Source organism: Lygodium microphyllum, chromosome 5, assembly GCF_053477565.2.
Source record: "Lygodium microphyllum isolate KBCC chromosome 5, Lygodium_microphyllum_v1.1.10, whole genome shotgun sequence".
Taxonomy (NCBI): Eukaryota; Viridiplantae; Streptophyta; class Polypodiopsida; order Schizaeales; family Lygodiaceae; genus Lygodium; species Lygodium microphyllum.
In genome coordinates, this window is record NC_141139.1 from 98,657,993 (window position 1) to 98,664,422 (window position 6,430).

The window sequence follows — 6,430 nt, forward strand, 5'->3', positions numbered from 1 at the left end:
GAAAGCACATAAAGAAGAAGAAAGGAGCGCATGTCCGAGTTTTAGGTAACCAAAGATTGCAACAACAGGTAATGAAGGAGTTTCATGAAAGCCTGTGGGTTGGCCATAGAGGCATATGGGGAACCTTTAGTAAAGTCAAAGAAAAATATTGGTGGCAAAACATGTATCGAGACATAACACATTTTTTTGAAACATATTATGTGTGTCAAATGTATTCTATGGTTAAGCATCGAGATGGGTTACAACCAACTTATCCTTTGTCTATACATTATAGATGGGTTATTGATCTTGTGCTTTAGCGCTTGCAAGAGAGGATCTAACCAATCAAGTTAAAGGCAAAGCCTTAACAACCAAATCCGCTCACTATGTTTGTCATTTTTTGCGTGAAGAAGTGTTTTGTAGATATGGTTGTGTGGGTAAAGTAACTGCAGATAGAGGAGAGTTGGATACTGATGAGGCACGCAACTTCTTTGCTCAATTGGGTATTAAGTTGAGTTTAACATCATCCTACAACCCTGAAGGCAATGGAAAGAGTGAGAGAGTTCATCAACCTATTCTCAAAGATCTAGCAAAGACTTGTAGAGGAAAGATCAAAGAATGGCCTAAAATGCTATCTTTTGCATTATGGTCTGACCGAACTACTCACAGTTCATTGACTGGCTGTATGGCAGCTGAACTTATGCATGGACAACAAGCAATTATGCCAATTGAAGAATCTATTATCACATGGAGTCTTCTACCTTGGGAGGAAGGCATCAGTAGAGAAGAGTTGCTGACTTTGCGCATATGGTAGCTAGAAAGAAGGTCTGAAGATGTTCAAGCAACTATTGAGAAGCTAAAGACAGCAAGACTAAAGAACAAAAGAAGATTTGATAAGAGACATCGACTTCGACCAAGAGAAATTCAAGAAAATGATTGGGTGCTTATCTATGACAGCAGTCTAAACAATCAATACAGTGCTTCTAGGAAGATGGTAAAGTGTTGGTTTGGCCCATATGTAGTAAAGGTCGTTCATGACAATGCCACATATTCATTGACTGAATTGGATGGAACAAGCATGAAGATACCCATAGTTGGAAAAAGAATCAAGCTCTTCAAATGAAGAGAAAGTTCAACATATGAGCTAGAAGATTTTAATATAATTTAAGAGCATGAAGACATAGAGGAAGAAGAAGAGGCAAAAGATGAAGACATTGACATGGCAGAAGATACTTCTTCTGACACTGCAAATCCATAAGACTTTGGCACATGCCAGAGGATGTGCAGGTTAGGAGGGGGTGGATATCGTGCCACTACATGCACACCATGTAAAAAAATCTAGAGTGTGGCTTCCTTTTAGATTTAGAGAGCCAATGCCACTTTAGGCATTAGTATTAGTGTCCATGGTTTAAAATATTAGTTTTTTTTGGACAATTTTTTAGTCAATTTTTTATATTCTAGATATATATCTCTTGTAAAAATCCATAAAACTATAGATAACTTCTAGATTAGGATGACATGTAAAAGAAAGCATGTAGCTTTCCGTCAATTCGAGAGGATTTTATGTAAAAAAAAGAGATTAGCGAAATCGCACGACGTGCGATCGTTGTTTTCAGGCGTGAACAACACTCCGAAAGTGGGAGATGAAGAATGAGTGATCTGGCAGGATTTTGGCCAAGTGTCCTAGTATTTAACCCCCCTTTCAGAGCCATTGGAGGCATCAGATTGGTGATATGAGCAGCATAGAGGAAGGTATTATTTTGTACACGTTTCTGTCTATTAGAGTTATATTTTCTCATAATGCTAAAAGAAACTGGCAGGCTTCATCTCTGTTAGTATTCTTCTATATTTTCTAATTCTTTTTGGGAGTATTCTTCTACATCTTCAATCTCTTTAAACCCCTTCTCTTCCGTCTACTCCTCTCCTTGAATCTACCTACACCGTGCAGTCTCTTATCTTCAAGAACTTGGCTTGAAACCTTCAACCCTTCTCTTTTCTCTACCATCTCTGAAGTCTAAGCTCTTGAACCCCCATACATTCTTCTCTTGCCAAACCCCTGTGGTGACCTTCAATCCTATGCACTGTGACACCATCTATCTAATTAAACTCAACAAGGATGAGCAGGATAGTGAAGCCATGGATCAACCATCTTGGATAAAAGAATATGTGGATGTTTTTCCAAAAGACCTGGCAGAGCTCCCACTAGCAAGGCAAGTAGATTATGAAATTCAACTTATTCTAGGCAATGCCCCCTTCGCTAAATGGCCTTACTAAATGTCAATTCTTGAATCCATTGAGCTAAAAGAACTAATCAACTATTAGACTAGGGATATATCTAAACAAATAATTCACCATGGGGGTACCCGATTTTATTTCAAAAAAAGAAAGACGAAACACTCGGCCGTTATATTGATTACATGGATTAAACCAGGTGATAGTGAAAAACAAATATCCAATTCCCAGGATAGATGAGTTGCTTGACTGACTCGAGAGAGCAAAGGCCCAAGGGGTCCACTAGGGTTTACCATATAGTACCACGTGAGTGTAAGGGAGAGGGGTTATTTAAGGGAAGTAATGTACATTTTGTAAGGTAAGGTCCCATAAATAAGGGGTATATAAGGGATATTTTCATATATTTCTTGCACGTAGGTGATGTCTCCTTATTAGTACTAGTGAATCCCCCGTGAGCAAAGGCGATCTTTTCATGATATTATCAAATAAGAATTAGGGAGGAAGATATCCCTAAAACTGCTTTTTACACAAGGTATGGTCATTTTGAGTTTATTGTGATATCGTTTGGGTTAACAAATTCTCATGCCATCTTCAACAAGTTGATGTAAGACATTTTTTAATCCTACCTTGACGGCTTTATCCTCATCTTCTTTGATGATATCTTAACATATTTCAAGAATGACGAAGACCATGGACAACAACTATGAATAGTTCTTGAAATAATGAGGGCCCACAAATTGTATGCTAAAAAGAAGAAATGTAACTTCTTCAAAAAGTAGATTGAATATTTAGGATTCATAGTATTGGTAGATGGCATTTTAGTGGATCTTGCCAAGGTCCAACATGTACAAGATTGGCCACCCTTGGCAATGGTTAAGGAAGTGCAAAGCTTTTAGGGCTAACGGGTTGGTATAGAGTCTTTATTAAAAACTATGCCTCAATCATCACACCTTCAACATACCTTCTCAAAAAGTAGGTCTCCATTACATGGAGAACCGCTGAACAATCTAGCTTTGGGAAGCTTAAGCAGAGTTTGATAACTGCCCCTATCTTAAGGCTACCTCACCTTTGCAAATAATTCAAAGACATAATTGATGGAAGCTCTCTTGCTTTGAGTTGTGTACTTTCGTAAGAAGGACATCTAGTAGTCTATGCTTCAAGAAAATTAAAGATCCACGAAAGAAACTATTCCACATATGATCTAGAATTACTTACTGTAATTCATGCCTTTAAACTATGGAGACATTATCTACTTGGTAATAGGTGTTCTCACTGATCATAAAAGCCTAAAGTGGATTTTTACTCAACCGGATGTCAATATGAGACAATGCTAATGGATTGAAACCTTGCAAGAATTTGACTTTGAAATCGAGTATAGACCAAGCAAGGAGAATGTGATTGCAAATTCCCTAAGCTGTAAATCATTCCTTAATGCTCTAATCCTAGAAGAACCCTCTAGGGCTAGAACTCTTGCTACAATGATTTCAATGCCCAGTAACCCCCTCATAGAAATGGCTAAAGAAGAGACAGTGAAGGATCCAAGCTATCATAACTTATTAAGAGAAATTTCCATCAAGGATTCAAATCCAAAACTCAAGACCAAGTATCAAGATTTTTCCATAAACAAGGAGCGTGCCTATTATAGGGCAGGACTATGTATTCCTGCAAGTTAGGACCTCAAAAGGAAAATACTCTAGGAAGCTCACGATTCCCCATTTTCGGGTCATCCTAGTTATGGTAAGACTCTTAATATAGTCAGAAGAAGATTCTACTCCGAAATACTCAAGGGTAATCTACTCAATTATGTCACGGAGTGCCTGAACTACTAACGAATTAAGACCGAGTGTGTCAAGTTGCTAGGAAAGCTCGAGCCACTTGACATCCCTCAATTGAAATGGGATTATATTAGCATGGACTTCATAGTTGGATTATCCCCAATACAAGAAGGATATAACTCCATAATGATAGTCATTGATATGCTACAAAAGTTACAGACCTTATTTCTGTAAAAACTAGTGACAAGGCTTCTGATATCGCTAGGCTTTTCATTAAGGAAATTTTCAAGTTACATGGATTACCCCAAATAATCATCGGCCTACCGCGATCCTCTCTTCACCTCTAACTTTTGGAGGAGTTTGTTTGAAGCTCTAGGAACCCAAATCTGCTTTAGTACTCCTTAGCATTCCCAACTCGATGGTCAAATTGAGCGGGTCAACCAAGTTATTGAAGACATACTAAGAGCTTATTGTAATAGGGAACCAAATGGTGGATCCAATATCTACCCTTAGTTGAATTCGCCTACAATGCATCATACCATCAAAGTATTCAAATGACTCCTTTCCAGGCACTATATGGGCAAGATTTTCTTATACCATTAAATTTTTCCAATCCTACCCTCCGAGAAGAAGCATCTAGGAAAATGTTGGAAGAAATGGATCAATAAGTGAAAACTATAAGGCAAGATATTCAAGAAGCCAAGGATCGACATAAGGCATATGCTGATCAACAAAGGCAAGAATGCATTTTCAAAGAAGATGACATGGTTTTCCTATGAGTTTGCCCAAAGAAAAGTTCCTTATCTTTGGGGAAATTGAAGAAGCTAAGTCCCAAGTATTGTGGGCCATATAAGGTGCTAAAGTGTCTAGGGCCAAATGCCTACAAGCTACAACTCCCTAATAACTTGAAAGTATAAAATGTATTTCATGTTAGTCTATTGAAAGATTATCTTCCTAATCGAGACCATGTACTTAACGACCAAAAAATTGTAATGCCAAGTCAAGGACTCCTCGAATTCAACCAGAAAGGATACTTGACATGTGGGAGAAGATTCTAAGAAGTAAAACCCTTAGAGAGTATCTCGTCCAGTGGAAGGACTTCAACCAGAAAGGATACTTGACATGTGGGAGAAGATTCTAATAAGTAAAACCCTTAGAGAGTATCTCGTCCAGTGGAAGGACTACCCTAAAGAAGATGCCACATAGATTGACCAAAAATCACGATGTAACCAATATCCCCAATTTCATTTGAAATGAGGACATCTCGATTCCTCTAAGGGGGAGAGGATGTGATATCGTGACTTTAATTTCAAATCCTCATGACTTCTTGAAGAATGGACTTGAAGAACTCTAAATCATTAAATAGAGAAGATCTCAAGAAAAATGACCCAAGGATCATAATCCGACATTTTCTTGGATTGAGAAGGATTGCAACCATTTTTTATATTTTTCTCCCTCTCCTTGTGGGCCTTGTAATACTCCCTCTTTTTTTTAATTAAACAATTTTTTTAAACGCTCCCCTACCTATGCCATCAGCTAGCGAATGAAGGGGGAGGTGCAGTGGAATGACGACTGTGATGACAGCGTATCAAGGTGACAGGGGGAGCTACAGTGAGGTGTCGAGCATGACGACAAAGCTATAGTTATGGTAATGATGTTGAGGATGTTGATAAGGACGATGGGCACACCACTATCCCTTCTCTCCCCCTTAACCATATTCTGCATGGAGGCGGCCCACGTGGTCGCCTAGATGGAGATAATAGGGGGGCTTCATGCCACGCCAATTTTTATAAGATCCGAGATACATGCTCGACTTTATTATATACTTAAAAGATATATGGTTAATATTATGCTGGTGCAGAGAGAGAATAGATGAGAGAAAAAAAAGATATAGAGAGAGAGACAGAGAGATTGAAAACACACTAGGGACTGGAAGATGGGCCAGTCTCCCCCCTTGTGGAGTTATATTATTGACAAAGAGCAAGCTCCTCCATTACACATAAACCAATCCTTACTTGTAGATCTTAGGAACAAGATCATGATTACTTGTAGTACGGTATACAACCAGCTAACACTTGCACAACTTGGAAGTTGGTACCTTTTGATCCTTCTTGAGTCCTTTTTTGCAACACAATATGTGTAGGGATCTCCTCTTGGAGCTTGATTACAATAGAGCTTCCGTAGCACTTGCACCTTCTCTTCTCCTCTTGGAACTTGATTTCAATAGAGATTCCATGGCACTTGATTTCAGCAGAGCTTTCGCAACACTTGCTCCTTCTCTTCTTCTCCTAGATGCATGCAAAGTGATGCTCCCTTCACCTCTCCCACACCTAAGGAGAGTCTGCTCTTTTATAGGCTTTCAAGAGCTTCTCTTCTTGGAGAGAGACTTGAGTGCCAAGATGGGAAAGGTTGATCTTCATGCAAGATGTGGCTGTTCGAGGACC